The following is a 17,837-nucleotide window of genomic DNA, read 5'->3' on the forward strand; positions in this document are numbered from 1 at the left end:
TTATTTACATTAAGGATAAAGAGTTTAAAATAAACAGAATACAAGCATGAACATGAAATCCATTTAGTTTAGAATGAAAAGAAGGAATTTAAAAAAATATGCTTTCCTACCTGTAATTTTAATGGGTTTTAGACCTTATAGGTGAATCTTACTTAAATTACCTAGCCAGGATTACCTAGGTAAGCAGTTAGATTGTGGCTTAGCATTCATGGATGACTGTAAAATACTGTATATATTTTGCAGCTGACACCAGTTTCTGTAAAGTTGAATGCATTTCCCGCCCCTTTTCATGCAGACTTATTGACAAACAACCTAAATCGTTCTGTATTCCTCGACAGAGGGAAAATGTAGCAGTGGTTTTAAAAATATATCTTTTTCAAAGCTTTCTATTCTGAAAAAAAAAAAAAAACTGCAAATTTTACTGTATAAAAAAATAGAAATCTACGTATTATTACTATTACTTTAATATACATGTTTAATCATTGTACAGTTGTCTTGTTGCCATATAGTTTGGCATTGTTTACTATCTTACATGGTAGATCCTATTTTAGTACTGGACAGCTGATATGTGACCGGGTTTTTGGCTGTGTTTCTTCTTTGAAGTAGCCAGGTATTATTTTGGCAGTGCAATAACAATATTTCTGAAAAAAGTGGTATTTTGTATTACCTGCCTATAATAATAGTTTTAAAAGCTAAAATAACAGGCATGTCATCCTCAACCACGTTTGTAAATTCAAAATAATGACGTCTATCAACAGCGTAGAATAAGACATGGCAAAGAACAGTTTCACTAAAATTGAACAAGTGGTATTTAAGACCTGCAGCAGATGTCATTTGGTAATGTGTAATAAAATAACTAAATTACAGTATGTGTGGAATACCTTCCTGTGTTTTCAAGGTATATGTAAAACTGTAAGTGTGCCAGGTGGTTTTACAGACAAACACCTCCATAGATCTCCAGAATCTAATATTCTCAATAACTAAACAATGTTAATAAAAGTGTGACACAGAAATGGATACATGTAGGGACAGGCAGACAACTCCATTTAACCACAGAATTGAATGCTCTAAATAATGTTAATACCACTTTGTGAGGTAATCACTACTGCAGGCAACCAAATATTTCAAAATGGTAGCCAACCTTCCAACAAGGACTATACTCCCAGCAAGTACTATACTTGCAGACACCTCAGCATGTTATAATAAATATTATGCCCATACCTAAAACTTACAAAATAAAATAAGAAAAGATTTAAGTAATACATTTAGTAATGGTATGAAAGTATTAATCAAGAAACATCAAGGGAAGGGAAATGTTGCAATTTGTGACTGGTTATTAGATGGAAAAATACACACTGCTACTAAATTCTCAAAAAGTAAACCTTCACATAATAATCAGAGTTCACAGAGTAATTTACATCTGTTTTACACATTTTGAATACATTTGTTCATGCAAGTTCACCACCTACCTACAAATCAAAGAGAAATACTTATTGTGTGGCATTTTTCAGAACATTTATAAAGGCCCATGAATGAAAACATTATATCAACAAGTAATTCCCAATTCCCAATTAATAATCATAAAACATGATATACAGTATACTGCACTAGGTCAAAGACGTTGCAGTGCAACAGAAGACTGACGTGCATCATTTCCAAGTGATGCATGTCAACCCTAGGTGAGTTTCACTTGTGGGTTTTCATAAGCAAACAAATCAGGAGGGAATGGCTCTAAGTATATAGTAGGTGATTTCAACTTGCCTGAACAGAACACACACATACTGTATAAATGAGTCATTTTCACAATCTGCCCTTTTTAACTTCTTACACAACCTCCCCTCTACTAGGACTGGATGGCAGCAATGTGCTCTCTCACAATATAAATAAGAGGCTCTATCAAATACAATATGCTCTCACAATATAAACGAGAGGGTGTATCAAATGCAACATGCTCTCTCACAATATAAACGACAGGGAGTATTAAGGTAATTGTCCCAATCCAATTATGTGGAACTTATTCAACACACCTCTGTCCTTTTTAGCATTAAATGACTTCCAAAAAGATAGTTCTCGATAATAATGCGACCATGGCACCAAGAATGGGGGTATCTTACTGTGTACGTGTTTAAGCAAAAGCTCTGCAGTTGCTAACCTGCTGGAGGGCAGATGGGAAGGAAAGATCAAGCTGGAGGATCCATGATACCAGGTTCTGCAGGAACATTTCGCTACCATGGATGTACATTGGGATGCCACAGGAGCACATCAGAATGCACTGGGACATTGCAGGAGTGTGTCAACACAAACCAAGACAGTGGTATGAGAGAGAGGTACTGATCAAGCTTTGAGGGTAGATTGGGGTGCACTTGAGTATGCTGCTACTCTGTTAAATAGCAGTGTAAGCAGCAGTCACAGAGTGCCCGCTGTTAATAACATGAATTTGGTAACCGTGGCAGCCAGTGGGTCCACAACTCCACAGAAATATGCAGACACACCCCTCCAAACTTACTGAGAGCATACAGTATCTGACTAACATCCAGAAACTCTGCATCAATCGTGGGGCACTAGTTGACCATTCGACAAAACTGAGTAAAAATGTTGTTCTAACTGCTCAGGGGACACAGAGATAGTTCAGCGTTAGGATTAAAGGGGGATGACAAGAACGGTAGCACTCAAGGGTGCTGGTCCTGAGTTCTGGGATTAATCACATTCATTAACACTGAAAGCTTTTGGCTTCTTATCCCAGAAAGGGAGCGTCACTAGGTAAATGAGCATTCACTCTCAGAAGCACAATGGGACCTCTCTTTATAGTAAATATCGGGAAGTGAACGCCCAATTTAAAGTTCAAAAATTAAAAAATAAAATTAAAAAAAGTCATGATTAATAAAACAGTATTTTTTAGGGAACCCTTTGTCCTGTGTTGGGTTTTACCTTGTATATATATATATATATATATATATATATAATATATATATATTATCTATATATATATAAGAAGTTTCTTCTTTTCAAAAAAGTTCTTATAATTTCTAATATATATATATATATATATATATATATATATATATATATATATATATATATATATATATATAAAACTACCTCAGATGCCACACAACTAAATAATCAGTTATTTAATATTAAATAAGTCATTTATATCATGTGAATTTATTTGCTTTTTTGAAGCTGTTTCCTGGTACAATATGTAGCTAACATACCTTTAATGTAACAGTAAAACAGAGTAGATGATTGTGTCTGTGCTGCTGCTATCCTACCATTAACAACTGAACTTTTGTTTATATCAGCATGTTTCACATATACATAGTGATAACAAGTGGGGTATACTATCTCCATTAAAACCAGTGCTTTACTGCCCCTCAACGAAAAAATGTAAATGAATAAAAATAATTAACAACATCTGTGTTTGGGCAAAATGTCAACAATAATCACTGTTAAGATTACATCTTTGTGGAAACTTGTTCACACTTTTTTTTATAAGATTACAATACTTGTATTCCTCTGTGAAAATGTGCTTTTCATTAAAAAAAAAAATTGGGACCGCTATCTTAAATATATAAAACGTCTTTAAAAAAAAAAAAACAGTGTAGCACACTACATCTTTAAGAAACATGCTCTGCCTTCAGTGGCTCAAACTGCTATTCTTAGTCTGGAGACTGGCATTCTGGCAACTGCTATAATAGCACAGACTAGCTTAAGGCCGATTCTCAGGTTACAAAAGCAGGGCTAAACTTGTGGGAACTGCTCCCAGATGACTAACGTTTCTTTCTTTCTTTACACTTTATTTGTAATATTAAATAACCATGACTTTACTGGTTGAGCCTGGAATATCCAAATTAGGCTGGTGACATGCAGTGAGGCAGGGGTGACAAGGACGGCAAATTTGTTTTAGAACGTTAAACAGTAGCTACAAAACTCCAAGCACTTTTAAAATACAGTGCACTAACAGCAAACTGTTACAAACCAGTACATTTACAAATAGATAAATATCATCAAATGCATGATTTAATAATAATTTTTAAAGCACCATCAGTCAACTATTTCTACCTCAAGTAATTGTGTAAATCTATTTGGACAGGTGACTGGAACACCTGTGATGCTGTTTACAAGAACAAACTTTTTCAGCGCTGGCTACATAGTGTTAAGAGGCATTGCATCATCATGCCTGTGAAGTTGCGACACCAGATGCTGTTGCTCGCACACGAGGGGCACCAAGGAATCGTAAACACGAAACAGCGATTAAGGGAGATGGTTTGGTGGCCTAATATTGAGAATGAAGTTTAGCTACTTATCAAAACCTGTCACGCTTATTATCTGCTTGATTTGCAGACATAAAGTGTTGGATGTCACAGAATTTTCTGATGTTGAATTTTGATAAAACAGAGGTCATGCTTGTGGGTTCACAGGACCAATTAAAAAATGTTGATTTATATGAAATAATCTTAGCAGCCTTTCCTCAGAACTAAAACTTGAAGCAAGAAATTGGGGGGTCATTTTTGATCCTGTTCTATCATTTGAGTCCCTGTGGCAAGGCTTAGGCCTGCCCCTGTAAATAGTACGGTTTGTGTTGGGGTTTCTAAATAAAATATGGTTTTGGGTTGGGTTGTAAATAATTATGTTTTTAATTGGTTTAATGGGATGGCAGGGCTGGAAGGTTAGATCTACCTACTTCCTAATTAAAAGGAATGTGAAGCAGGTGGCCAGGTGGAATTGAACAATTGACAATCAATTAACCCTGCTCACCTGCCTTTAAAACAAGGCTGAAAAGCCAGTTTCTTCGTGCGGTGCTGTTTGTGCATTTGGTGCTTTGTCTGCACAGCCTGGAGGTGAAGAACTTTATGGTAGGGATTATTTTAGGGGATTTTTAATCCTACTACAGTTTATTTAGTTCCTGTTAGGAAGAAGGTTCCTGGTGCGGGACCTGCCTGCGTAGCGGGAGTAGTGCACGGCCCAAGCTTGGCCACCTTTTATTTATTAGCTGTTTTTGAACTGTGTTTTGTTTTTCCTTTTTGTTACTCATGTACTGCCAAACATATATCCTCCAGTCCTAGGGCTACCATTGCTGGTACCATAGTGGCGGCCACCAACACTGCAACTTTAAATAAATCCTGAACACCTGAGCGGCGTTTCAAATACAAACCCTCTGTGCCTCTGACATTTCTCAGCGGATACCCACACTGTAACAGTACACCCCTGTTACAGTCTGTGGCAGAGCAAAGCTCTGCCCTTTAAATTGGCAGGGATGGGGTTAACTTCCCCTACCTGCCTGGGTTTATTATGTTCAGGTGGCTGGGGTTGATTAGTTGATTAGGTTGATTAACGATCAATCAGCGCCCAGCCACCTGATATAAAAGGAGGCCTCTGCTTCTCATTTGGAAAGAGGGAGCTGAGGAAGCAGGTTGGTGTTTGTTTTGTGGTTTTTGAATTTTCTAAATCCAGTGAAGGCATTGCCCAGCCTGGAAACTTTATTTTTGTGAGTTTTGTTTTTGCTTTATTTGTGTTTGAGTATCTGTTATTTTGCCCTTGTGCACTTTATTTTTGTTTATTTATAATAAAATAGTTATTTTTTTGAACTGCAGTCTGTCTCTGGGCCTCTATCCACTCGCCAGCCTGCCACACAGTCCCATATTAGAAAAATTACTAAATAACTAAAGCATCTCTTCACCATTTGACAAATACAGCTAAACCTAGATCTATTATTTCTGTATCTGATGCTGAGCGGCTAATCCATGCCTTTGTTTCATTGAGAAACGACTACTGTAATGCACTTTTTTTCTGGGATTCCAAAGTATTTGGTGTCTCGTTTGCAGCTTATTCAGAATGCTGCTGCAAGAATTCTAACTAAAACCAGAAAAGCTGAACATATTAATCCTGGCTTGGCCTCCTTACACTGGCTTCCTGTGCAGTTTCGAATTGATTTTAAGACTTTTATTTTTAACTTTTAAAGCCCTTAATGGATTAGCACCCAGTTATTTACCAGAGCTGTTGATCCCATACATTCCTAAGAGGAATCTTAGATCTCAGGATGCAGGGCTCTTGGTTATTCCAAGGGAAAATACTAACAGTATTGCAGGAAGGGCCTTTTCTTATAAGGCTCCTACATTATGGAACACTCTGCATTTTTTTGTCAGAGAAGATAGGATTCTTGCTGTTTTTAAGTCAAGATGGTAAGGAAAGGTTGCTTGGAAGAACTGCCTGTATTCCTTATAGCTTACAGAAACACGCCACATTCAATGATGGGGAAAAAGTCCAGCTGAACCATTGTTCAGTCAGAAGCTGAGAACAAAGTCTCCTCAATTTGATTAATTTCTCAACAGGTATCACCAGGACGGAAACCAGAACACATTCTGAAGACAGGCTGATTGCAACAAGATAAAGCATATATAGATTAACACCGAAGAGCAGTGTATTGCCAAATATAACCAGGAGACAGAGAACTACTTCAACAAACAAAACGCAACAAGCTATCAACTACATCTGAACATGATTCTTTTTTCGTTGTGGACAGGAATGGAAACTGTGTAACTCTAAATAAATAGTTGCCTGTTGGTTGAAATTGTTTGTTATTATGTTCCTTTTAGTTAAGACATACTTGACAGCAACAACAATAGAAATACAAGTAACATAAAAATTGACACTGAAGTGGGTTGGAGCTGCCGGGGGCCTGTTTAAACAGCATAGTTATCTCACGGAGTGTTACAGCAGGCAGTACAGTCCCTTTCAACAGGTTAGCTGGGTGGAGAGAAGTGCATTCTTCAGATCACGCGTTTTTAAAATTCTTCTATTAAAATATCCTAAGTAAAACATTAAGATACAAGTGTACTTCCATGTTTAAATATTTTGTATTTTGTGAATATCAATCAGTGTTTGTTTTAAACGAATATGCATAGCTGTAGTACGCAGTATGTGTTAGTATGTCACAATCAAAACATATATATATATATATATATATATATATATATATATATATATATATACATACACATACACACATATGTGTGTGTGTGCTACACTTACTGCATACATTTGCTATTTTTTATTGTATAAGCCAATAACTTGTGAAAAAGTAATTTACTTGATTTGGTTCATAAGATGTGCGGGGCCAAAACATCACACAGTGCCTTAAATCAACAGAGGCTTGTATGTATTACCTAATGAAATTCCTTGGCTCCCACTCTCACACACACCTTATTTCATGAACCTTATTTATTAAACAGTCTGTAAGTCTGCATACACAACAGTACAAGCCTAATTCCTGTTTCTCTCTTATGCTGTACACATGCATCGCGTGAGCAGAAACAAAACAATGACCCAACCAATTACTTGGCAGTCAACCAAGTTGCTCAATAGAAAGAAAAAATCTAGTTTTGAAAAATACTGTACAGTATTCGGCAATGACCTGCCACTGTGTGTCAAAATTCCCATTCCAGTTAAATATTGGTAAGGGCTTCCACTAATACCTTTCAGATGTGGGAATAACACTGCTATTACCTGAAGCTTGAGGCAGAAGTTTAGTGACTTCAGCAAAAGACTAGAAGCCAGGAGATCTCAGATCAGCCACTGATTTTTATGCTTTAGTCATAAAACTAAATATAATTAGACTCCTATTGTGAATAATTTTATTGGTAAATACACATTAATAAAAGTTTTTTGGAAAGCTTATTAGTTGTGCCACAGTAATGAGCTTCATCAGCACACCTCTATGTACTAATCTAAATGTTCTGAGCTGTCATACTGAAAAACTGGGAACACAAGGCCATTTAGCTGTGTGTGTTCACAACCAATACAAGAAACACTGTAGGAACATAGCTATACTTTTAAAAGACAAGCTCGCCTTTAAATTCTACTGACTGCCATGATCGGTGAGCGACAGGTCAACGGGACCCTGTCACATATACTACCCCCACTTTAAAAGTCAACACTCCTGCTAGTGACCCTCATTTGCTTGTGATACAATTGAGCACAGCAAGGAGACTGAATGATGCTGGCAAACATGAAGCAGAGAAAAACTCAGTTCTCATCTCAGTGAATGTTCATTTTACATTTTGATTACATTTGAATCACTGTGTCTGTATTAAACTAAGGAAATGCATACGCCTGGGTAAATCCTGATTAAGTTAAAAAAACAAACAAACAAAAAAAACACAAAATAAATTAAAATAAACAAAACAAATAAATAACAAAAGGTCAAATATTTTCCTTACTGTTAGGTAAGAACTGGAATATTTTTTCAGCCACTTTAATTGTAAAGTTAGTTAATGAATGCCTAGTGACAACAAATCTTTTCTTGAAAAAACATACTGTGCCCTCAAAAATTATAAAACTATTTTTTTATATACATTTCACTTAACAAAAGCATATTGATTATTTTTTGGTTAAGCCACTGTGGTACAAAGCTGTTAATATTATTTCCATGTTTTTTTTAAAAGTAGACACAAACATGCAAAATACTTTAAATTATATTACAAAACAAACACAAATAGCTAAAATGCTTTTAGAGAATATTTCCATTCACTAATAGAGAAACCAAAGTACTCTTGTCTTCAGTGTTGCAATAAACCATGGCTTTTATGAAATAATGATAGCACGTGAAAGAAAACACTATAAAGTGAGTAATAATTAACAGTAAATTAACACTTCCACATGGTAAAATAAAGTTTTTGTCCTACCGGTTGCTGCTGTTTGTTTTATATTTCCCTTTCTGTATTTGGGTGTTCCATGGTTACTGTAAATGTTCAGCTCTTGTAACCACCCAGTGTCTTCTCTTCCCGAATCAAATGACCTGCTTCTCAACAAAAAACGAGGAAGTCAAGCACCCAACTGACAGCCCTTCCCAAGATGCTTTGCAAACATTCCAGGTCCACATGGAAACTGAAGGCTATGCCTTTTTAGCTCCTGCCAGCCCTGCACTCCCCACTTTTAAATTCTGAACTGCAACTGCAAATAACTCCCAATTTTTTTCCATATATAAGAGTTCAAGGTGCAATCCTCTATAACTTTTCTTTTAAATGCTAATTGAAATCTGTGAACACCTGACGAAAGCGATTCAAACAAATCAAAAATGTCTCATTTAGCCCCACCAATCACTCTGGAATTCCTTGGGTTGTTATGTCAACACCTAGATTTTTCAAAACAGCAATAGCTAATTAAAGGGAGTGATTGACAATGCATATTGTGAGGCAGAGAGAGAGGTAGAACCCTATTCACTGAAATGGGCACATTCTCCAGAAAAAGTTCCGTCCGCTCCTTCTGAATGCAGTATTCAACAACAAATACTGCAATAATAACATTTTGTAAACTACAGTATTGTTAAAGTGTTTCATGATAGAAGATTATGTGTGACTACAACTCTGATGTGGAACAACATGCAGAGCCCAAGTATTAATAAGCACATAATGTTAGGTTACTTACCATAACCCTGGTTCCCTGAAACGACCACCAAAACATTACTTATGGGATATGCCTCCTATTGGTAGGTATTCACTGAGCTCTTTATATCAGAGGTGCCGATAGGCCCCTTCCTGGGGTGACGTCCTCGATCCCGCCTACCGAGGGATTAAACAGTCAGCCCAAGAAAGCCATTTCTCTTTTTACATCGAAGCCGTGAGGGTGACCGATGCAACCTCGTTGGTTGGTGGTCATCTTCTCTTGCAAGGAACCAAGGTTATGGTAAGTAACCTAATGTTCCCTTTCAATTCGAAGACAACCACCAAAACATTATGCATGGGAAATATATACCAGAGCCGTTGCGAATGTATTTGGACAGGTGACTGGAACACCTGTGATGCTGTTTACAAGAACAAACTTTTTCAGCGCTGGCTACATAGTGTTAAGAGGCACTGCATCGTCATGCCTGTGAAGTTGCGACACCAGATGCTGTTGCTCGCACACGGGGGGCACCAAGGAATCGTCAACACGAAACAGCTATTAAGGGAGATGGTTTGGTGGCCTAATATTGAGAATGAAGTTTAGCTACTTATCAAAACCTGTCACGCTTATTATCTGCTTGCTTTGCAGACAACGTGTTGGATGTCACAGAAGGCTTAGGCCTGCCCCTGTAAATAGTACGGTTTGTGTTGGGGTTTCTAAATAAAATATGGTTTTGGGTTGGGTTGTAAATAATTATGTTTTTAATTGGTTTAATTGGATGGCAGGGCTGGAAGGTTAGACCTACCTATTTCCTAATTAAAAGGAATGTGCAGCAGGTGGCCAGGGTGAATCAATTGACAATCAATTAACCCTGCTCACCTGCCTTCAAAACAAGGCTGAAAAGCCAGTTTCTTCGGCGGGAATGCGTAAAGGAGCATCCTGGGCTACTCGTACCACAGGGGGCTGCATGTCGTCTCCGCCGAGGCAAAGAGAGGGACCTGCGCCTTACCGAATCGTTCCCAAATGTTATCCACCACCTGAGGGTGGAGCCACCACTCCAATGGATGCGCACCCTCCCTCGAAAGGAGATCCACTGCCGTTCACCACTCCATGAAGATGCGTCGCCCATAGGAACAGCAGGTTCCTTCGAGCCCACATAAAAAGCCAGAAGGCAATGCGATGCAAACCCGGGGACCAGAGGCCACCCTGGTGGATGACATATGCCACCACTGCTGTGCTGTCCATCCGGACCAACACATGTGTTCCTTGCAGCACCGGGAGGAAGTGCTGGGGGGCAAGTAAAACAGCCTGCAACTCCAGCATGTTTATGTGCTGGGGGATGTCTAACGGCCTGACCAGGTGACGCGGACTCCTCTGACTTTCCAGACTGCCCCCCCCCAACCCAAGTTGGAGGCGGCCATCGTCACCACCTGATGGTTCAACACTACTCCCATGCGCACACCTTCGCTCAAGTGAGAGATCGTCCTCCACCAGTGCAGGGCTGCTGAACACGAGCGAGACACTGTCAGCCGACGGTGTCTCTCGCACATCGGATGTAAATGAAATGCATTGTGCCATGCTTGCAGCAGGTGCATGCAGAGTAAGCCCAGATCGATGGCTGATACAGCTGCGGCCATCAGACCCAATAGTTTTTGACATAACACCAGGCTAACCTCCGATTCCTGTCGAAACAGGGACAGGCAATCTTGAATAGCTGCTACTCTGTTGTCCGACAGGTATGCACGCATCGCACTGGCGTCTAGCCAGATCCCCAAGTACGTCGCTGTGACTAGATGGCTGGTGGATGATGTCACATACCCCGAAGGAAAACACAGACAGGCAGTACTGTGGTTGAAACTGAGACACAATGGCTGTGCTCAGTATTTTATTAAACAAATAAATAAAAGATTTAAACAAAACAGCACATGGCACTTTAGACCAAAATAAAATAGACAAACAAAACAGTGGACGAACAAACAAACAACTACTATGCTAGTCGACCGTGCCGCAACAAATAAAAAATATATAATAAATCAAAATAATAATACAAAGAAACGGGACACTCCGCCACACATGCCCCGCTGTGGGGTTTTAAGGGGCTCATGGCTGGCAGTGGCAAGGCTGACGGTGGCAATGTTGTCAGTGTAACTGCTGACAGTGAAAATGCTGTCAGTGAGGTGAGATCCTCCTAGCCCCGTAGCCACGCTTGCAACGGAAAAGTTTACAGCGTGGGCCTACACTCCCTTTTGTGTTGTCTTAGACATTACATAAGAAAGGATCAAATATCATACTATGTGGTAAATTTGTTTTTCAGATTATGTTTACAGTTGACATGTTTAAAAAGATAGCGCAGAGCATGTAGTCAAACCCTAAGGAATCAGAAGCAGCTAATATAATGCTTGTTAAAATACAACGTACCACATTAACTGATTTAAAAATGTCAATAGGTGAAATGCAGTTCAAAGTAGCTGTCTACTGTACTGTCATTTCAAATCTTTTCACAAAAAAACAAAAAAAAAATAAACTTTTATGGTTTAAAGATCCAGCATCTAGTGCCAAAAAACAGTATGGGGGGAAAAAAATCACAAATGTGAACATATCCAAACTTTAAACAACAGCAACAATGTTCAACCAGAAAAACAGACTGTGGAAAAATAACCTGTCAATGAGAAAATGATTCATCTTGGGTGTAAAAACAACACAAAGTTGGGGTGGGACAATTGCTCAAATGGGGGCAGAATCCTGAAGAAAGTCCAAACATCTGCCATCGGAGGAAGAATGTTTTTTTTTTTTTTTTTTTTTTTTTTTTTAATGGCTGCAAACCAAGCATTCAGTCTACGATATATTTTTTTTATATTTTGTTCATCAAGTCTCCTAACTCAGCTTTCTTTTCTTTCAGAGATTTTCTGAAACAGTTAAATTTGAGGATCCATTCTTCTAGTTTTGGTGATTTTTCTGCTGCTTCTGCAGCCTTCTCTTCTCTTTTTCCTCCTGCAGATGCTCAATGTCTTTATACAGACTCCTCTTCTTTTCATTCAGCTCCATAATTTCTTGCTCATGTGGCCTTTTCCTTGCTTGTGTTTTGCTCTCTTGTTGGGCAACTCAGTATTACTCGTATTTCTGCCTAGCAGATTTGCAATAAGAAATCATGTTTGGGGTAATCTTAATTTTTTCTACCACTCCAGCTTTTGTGACTGCATCCTGATTAGCCTGAGAGATGTATGTGACATCCTTCTTGTTAATGACAGTAAGATTTGAATGAATTGAAAAACCTCTTTCAGCTGTGGCCCATGGGAAAGTATCAGCACCAGTGTGATAATGTACCAGAGTCCTATATACTTCTCTTTTCCTTCAAGCTCTTCAGCAAAAAAGGTATGAAGTGCCACTTTCCCACTGGGATGACTGTTATAGTCAAGGAAGTGGCTATGCTGGTTGGTAACTTCCTCTTGCAGAAAATATATGAATTGTCTTTGTACATCATCACACTTTTACTCAGGGAAACACTTTAATCCAACAAAGTATGACAACATTCCTTTTAGTCTTTTGTACTAAAAATTGATGTACTTTAGCTAGGGCTTATATTAAAAAAAATTAACAAATAATAAAGAATTCTGCACATATCACAGTAGATATCAGTTTCACATTTAGTTCTTTGGGAGGTTGAGAGAACAACTTTTGATTCTAGAAATAGGCGATACTTTCAATTGGTTTTATATTTTTGCTATTATTATTTTTAGTTATATTTCACGGGGCATGGGATGGGTATGTAAGGATAGGGCAGAGGAAGACGATTTAGTTAAAAAAAAAAAAAAATCACATATTTTTAATATGAAAATGAAATTAAGTAAGAAAGAAGAAATACTTATTATTATTATTATTATTATTATTATTATTATTATTATTATTATTATTATTATCTATCATTACCATATAATCACGTAGTATAGATTACTACTCCGTTTACAACTACTTAGTAAACTCACACATAGAGTTTAAAAAAAAAACAAGGCAGGTTTAAGCACACAAGACGATCATCGTTTAACATTGTAGAACACATTTTAAAATAAGGAAATACAAGAGTCATAAACAAAGATGTTTTGTATTATTTCTAAACGCTGGTGCTTCTCAATTAACGGTCCTGGTTTTTGATCCAACCAGCACCGTAAGATTTATTTGAATATCTTCACTGACTTATTTACAACATTCAAGGGTCATAACAAATATTAAGATAAAATGAATAAACGCATAAATTTGTCTATGCTACTAATCATGCATTTACCGTGCGATTAATTTTTCATTTACCAATATGTTTAGGTATATTAACATTTATTTATTTATTTATTAACAGAAATGTTATAATTAAATTTGTCCTACTACTTTGGTGCTGAATTCTGATGGACATTCTGTTGTATTTGCAGGAATTGTGAAGGTGTCCTGCAGGAATTGTACCAAAACGGATTTATTTTTTATATTTTGGAGGTCATACAGACACACACTTCGTTTTTTGTTTTGTTTTTTTGTTTTTGTCAACGCGAGTCGCTTTAGTGAAAAAGATCGGGTTACAGTATTTTATCTTCGTCTCCCTACTCTAGTTCTAGTCCCCGAGTGTCACTTATCAAAATAAAGAAATGAAAAACGTACCATTTCAGCCACAGGCCCATGTGAGTTGCTGCTACTTTAAAAGTCGTTGAACAATATCCCAATATGGAACTTTTCCATCGCTGATCATTACAGCTTGATGTTTGGCAGACTCGTGTGACCTTGAGTGCTGATTCTCCATATTTCCGATATCAAAAATCTTTAGTTTCATGCATTTTTTGCAGCGCGCACGGTTATTCTTGAGTCTGGAAAGAGCCAGCTGGCATACAATTTTATGTCCTGCCACGCAGTATTGTATTTACATTTTCTTGGCATTTACTTTGTGTTTTCACAGCAAAAAAATGCAGAAAAAAACAAACAACCAACGGTCATCGGGTTAACAAAAATAAAAATAATTGAAAAAAACGTCTATCACTGTCCATAACACGTAGAAACATTTCGCTCTTTTACAGACTGGTCTATTATATGGAAAAGGTAGGTGTTTATAATAACCGAGCCTTTGATTTTTGAAGTACAGTATTTACAATCACATTGAATGTCTTCTCATGCAGCCGTTTTTTATTATATTTCACATGAATACACTGCAGGTGTAGATTACTGGGGAAATCTGTGATTATAGTGATCAAAATTACCGGCTGCTGGCAATACGTTCTTCTCAGCGAACACTCTCACCGCAAGAAATACTAACCCTATTCTGCAGTTACAGACATTACTCGACAAATACTCGACTCTACAGACCCTTTTCCGGAAGACAACAGAAACAAAGAGAACGGCGCATGCGCTGCTTTTGTGTGCCCCAGGAGACTTCCGGTTGACTATATCAGCGCGAATTTCGAAAATGGCAAGCAGCTACTTTCAAAACTTACCGACCTAAGAAGGAACATAAAAATAACGATTAATACAACCACACTACCTGATCCATTTGACAATGATGTTAGGACAAGGTTGTTTTTAAATTAGTTTAAAAGGCTTCGTGAGATAACATACGGAATGTTGTTACACTCAAGACGCAGTACAGGTGTACAGAAGCTTAGAATTTTACAATTAATCTTTTTGGTGGGAAAGTACACAAAATTAGTACATATCGATTAGAGGACAATGGTGTGTGTAGAGTGTATGGAGAAATAGGAGCATGTCAGGTTGTCCGCAAGTCATTACTGTGCCTGGATTGTGGCTAAAATGAGCGGTGAGTTGTGCAGTGGTCATTGCACCAGCATGGCATGGTAGGTTACTTTTATCGTTTAGCTTAATTATATGATGGGTCGTTTTTTACATAAATATTCAAATATAATATATATATATATATATATATATATATATATATATATATATATATATATATATACACACACGCACGCACACACACACACACACAGTACCAGTCAAAAGTTTGAGTACAGTTGCTGGAAACTAGGTTTTTTTTCATAATTGACAATGCTTTACGTCGTATACCTTTCTGTAAATACTTGAAAATGAAAACACATTTTACAATATACAAAACAAAACGTAAGGAGTAACAAAGCAATGTTCATGAAACATTGAAAATTGTCTCTAAATCTTGGATTCCTCAAAATAGCCAGCCTTTGCCTTAATAACAGCCTCACAAACACGAGGCATTCGGTTAACAAGTTTCAGCAGGAAATCACCCGACATGTCTTCCCAGCTCTTCTGCAGCAATTCCCAGAGATGTAGGGCACTTGTGGGTAGCTTTGCTTTGACTCTTCTGTCCAGTTCGTCCCATACAAGTTCTATTGGATTGAGGTCTGGAGACTGGGCAGGCCAGGTCATTCGATTGAGTTGTCCTACACTTTCCTTCTTTGCCAGATAGTTCTTGCACAATGTTGAGGTGTGTTTCGGGTCATTATCTTGCTGAAGAATGAAGGACTGCCCAAATAGCTGTAATCCTGATGGAATGGCATGCCTCTGAAGTATGCTATGATTGCCATGCTGGTTGAGCTTGGCATGGACTTGGTAAAGATCACCAACTCTTTCATCAACAAAGCAACCCCAGACCATGACACTGCCTCCTCCATGCTTGACAGTAGGAACCACACATGCAGAACTCATGCGTTCACCCTCTCTGCGTCTTACAATACTCGGTGGTTGGATCCAAATATTTCAAATTTTGACTCATCGGTCCATAAGACTGACTTCTACTCCTAAAACATCCAGTTTCTGTGTTTTTTGGCCCAGGCAAGTCTCTTTCTCTTATTCTGCACGCTTAACAATGGTTTCTTTGCAGCAATTCTTCCAGTTAGGCCAGCTTCATGCAATCTCATCTGAACAGTTGATGTTGAAACATCTGTACTTCTAGTAGCATTTAGCTGAGCTTGTATTTCAGGGGCAGTTAATCGCCGGTTTTGCAGACTTGTGACTCGAATTAACTTGTTCTTTGATTCTGAGGTCACCCTTGGCCTGCCTGACCTTGTTCGGTCCTCATGAGTGCCAGTCCTTCAAATCTTTTGATGGTCTTGGACACAGCAGTTACAGACACTTGCAAAGTTCTTGTGATTTGTCTTAAAGATTGACCTTCATTTCTTAAAGTAATTACAAACTTTTTTCTTTGCTTAACTGAGCATATTTTGCCACTTTCTGCTCCCTTACATTCAGGAATGACAAACTTGTGCTTATGCTACCTATATTTATAGTAATCATGGACCCTCACCTGTTAACAATAATTGGTGACAAAAGGTTAATTAGGTTACATGCTAGTTAACTCAGAGAACATCTAACAAAGACACTTTTATACTTAGGCCAGTGTTCTAACAACGTGTTCTACACATTTCAGACTTTTAACTGACTTGGACTTCAGACTGAAATCCCCTTGCTTTGGCTGACCATTTCATTGAAATTGACAAGTTTTACATTTTCATTTAAAAATTAAATTTTTGAAAGCAATTCACTTATGATTATCAGCGTATATAAGTACATATATCATATATTGAAATATTAAGTGTTTATAGTCAAGTTTATACAGTTAAAAGCAAAGATCATGAAAAGCCTGGTTTCAAGAGCAGGTGTACTCAGACTTTTGACTGATACTGTATATAGATATATATTATATATATATATATATAGATATAGATATAGCATATGAAAATGTTTTTTTTAATGTACACAAAAGTTTAAAAGATTAAAAAATCAGCTGGGAGGAAAGAGTAAAAGAAAAATTGCTGAGTCAAAAGTAATGATACTAAAAAAAATTAAGCACACGACAAAAAGACAACATTGTAGAAAACATAGTCACTGCGGCACAGGCACATTATTTCCAAATCAAAGAACAAAACACAGTATGTAAGGGGAACACAGAAAAATAATTACCGGTGAAAGTCCTATAGATTCAGGGCCAGTATTAGGAGAAGTATCATGTTTAATCAGAACTATTAAATCTTACCACTGACTACTTTCAGAAAAGAACTTGAAAAAAAGAAATAAATTAATTGCCACAACAGTTTACAGAGCAAAACTAAGAATTTGCAACAATGCATGTAAGAGCAGCATCACAGCGAAATGTGGTTTGCTCATAGAAAAGGACGCCTAACAGCTAGATTGTTTGGTCATGTCCTGAAATGTAAAACAGATCAAAACTCAATACTGAATGACATAATGGGCTACAGCTCATCTTACAGTTCAGTCGTCCCATCGCTGAATTGGGGTAATTAAAAAAGAGCAAAGAATGAGTTTATTGCAATGCAGCAAAACAGCCATGAGTTGTTTACAGTACAGGATGTAGCCTTGGTGGTTAATCCACGGTTTCCAGTTTTAAGAGCAAGTCCTGATGGCATTTTAAAGTGCAAATGCTGTCCCAATTCTATATTAGAAGTAAAGTGTATTTTGATCCCTCAGTAGGTGGG

The 17,837-nt window shown here is 37.6% G+C and overlaps 1 protein-coding gene across 4 annotated transcripts in view; it reads right to left on the minus strand.

Annotated features, from left to right (window-relative positions):
• LOC121312853 (ALS2 C-terminal-like protein) overlaps positions 1–14,724 on the minus strand; it is a 39,285-nt gene extending 24,561 nt beyond the window's left edge. For 2 of the 4 annotated variants that reach the window (XM_041244701.1, XM_041244697.1), the window contains exons 1-2: positions 14,026–14,724; positions 8,685–8,800 (exon numbers count right to left, since the gene is read on the minus strand). The gene's annotated coding sequence lies outside the window, so the exon portion shown is untranslated. The remainder of the gene's footprint in view (positions 1–8,684; positions 8,801–14,025) is intronic. The other 2 variants (XM_041244699.1, XM_041244698.1) reach the window with 2 other exon arrangements.
• Between the last annotated feature and the right edge of the window lie 3,113 nt (positions 14,725–17,837).

The sequence above is a fragment of the Polyodon spathula genome, chromosome 3 (genome assembly GCF_017654505.1).
Source record: "Polyodon spathula isolate WHYD16114869_AA chromosome 3, ASM1765450v1, whole genome shotgun sequence".
In the NCBI taxonomy this organism is placed as follows: domain Eukaryota; kingdom Metazoa; phylum Chordata; class Actinopteri; order Acipenseriformes; family Polyodontidae; genus Polyodon; species Polyodon spathula.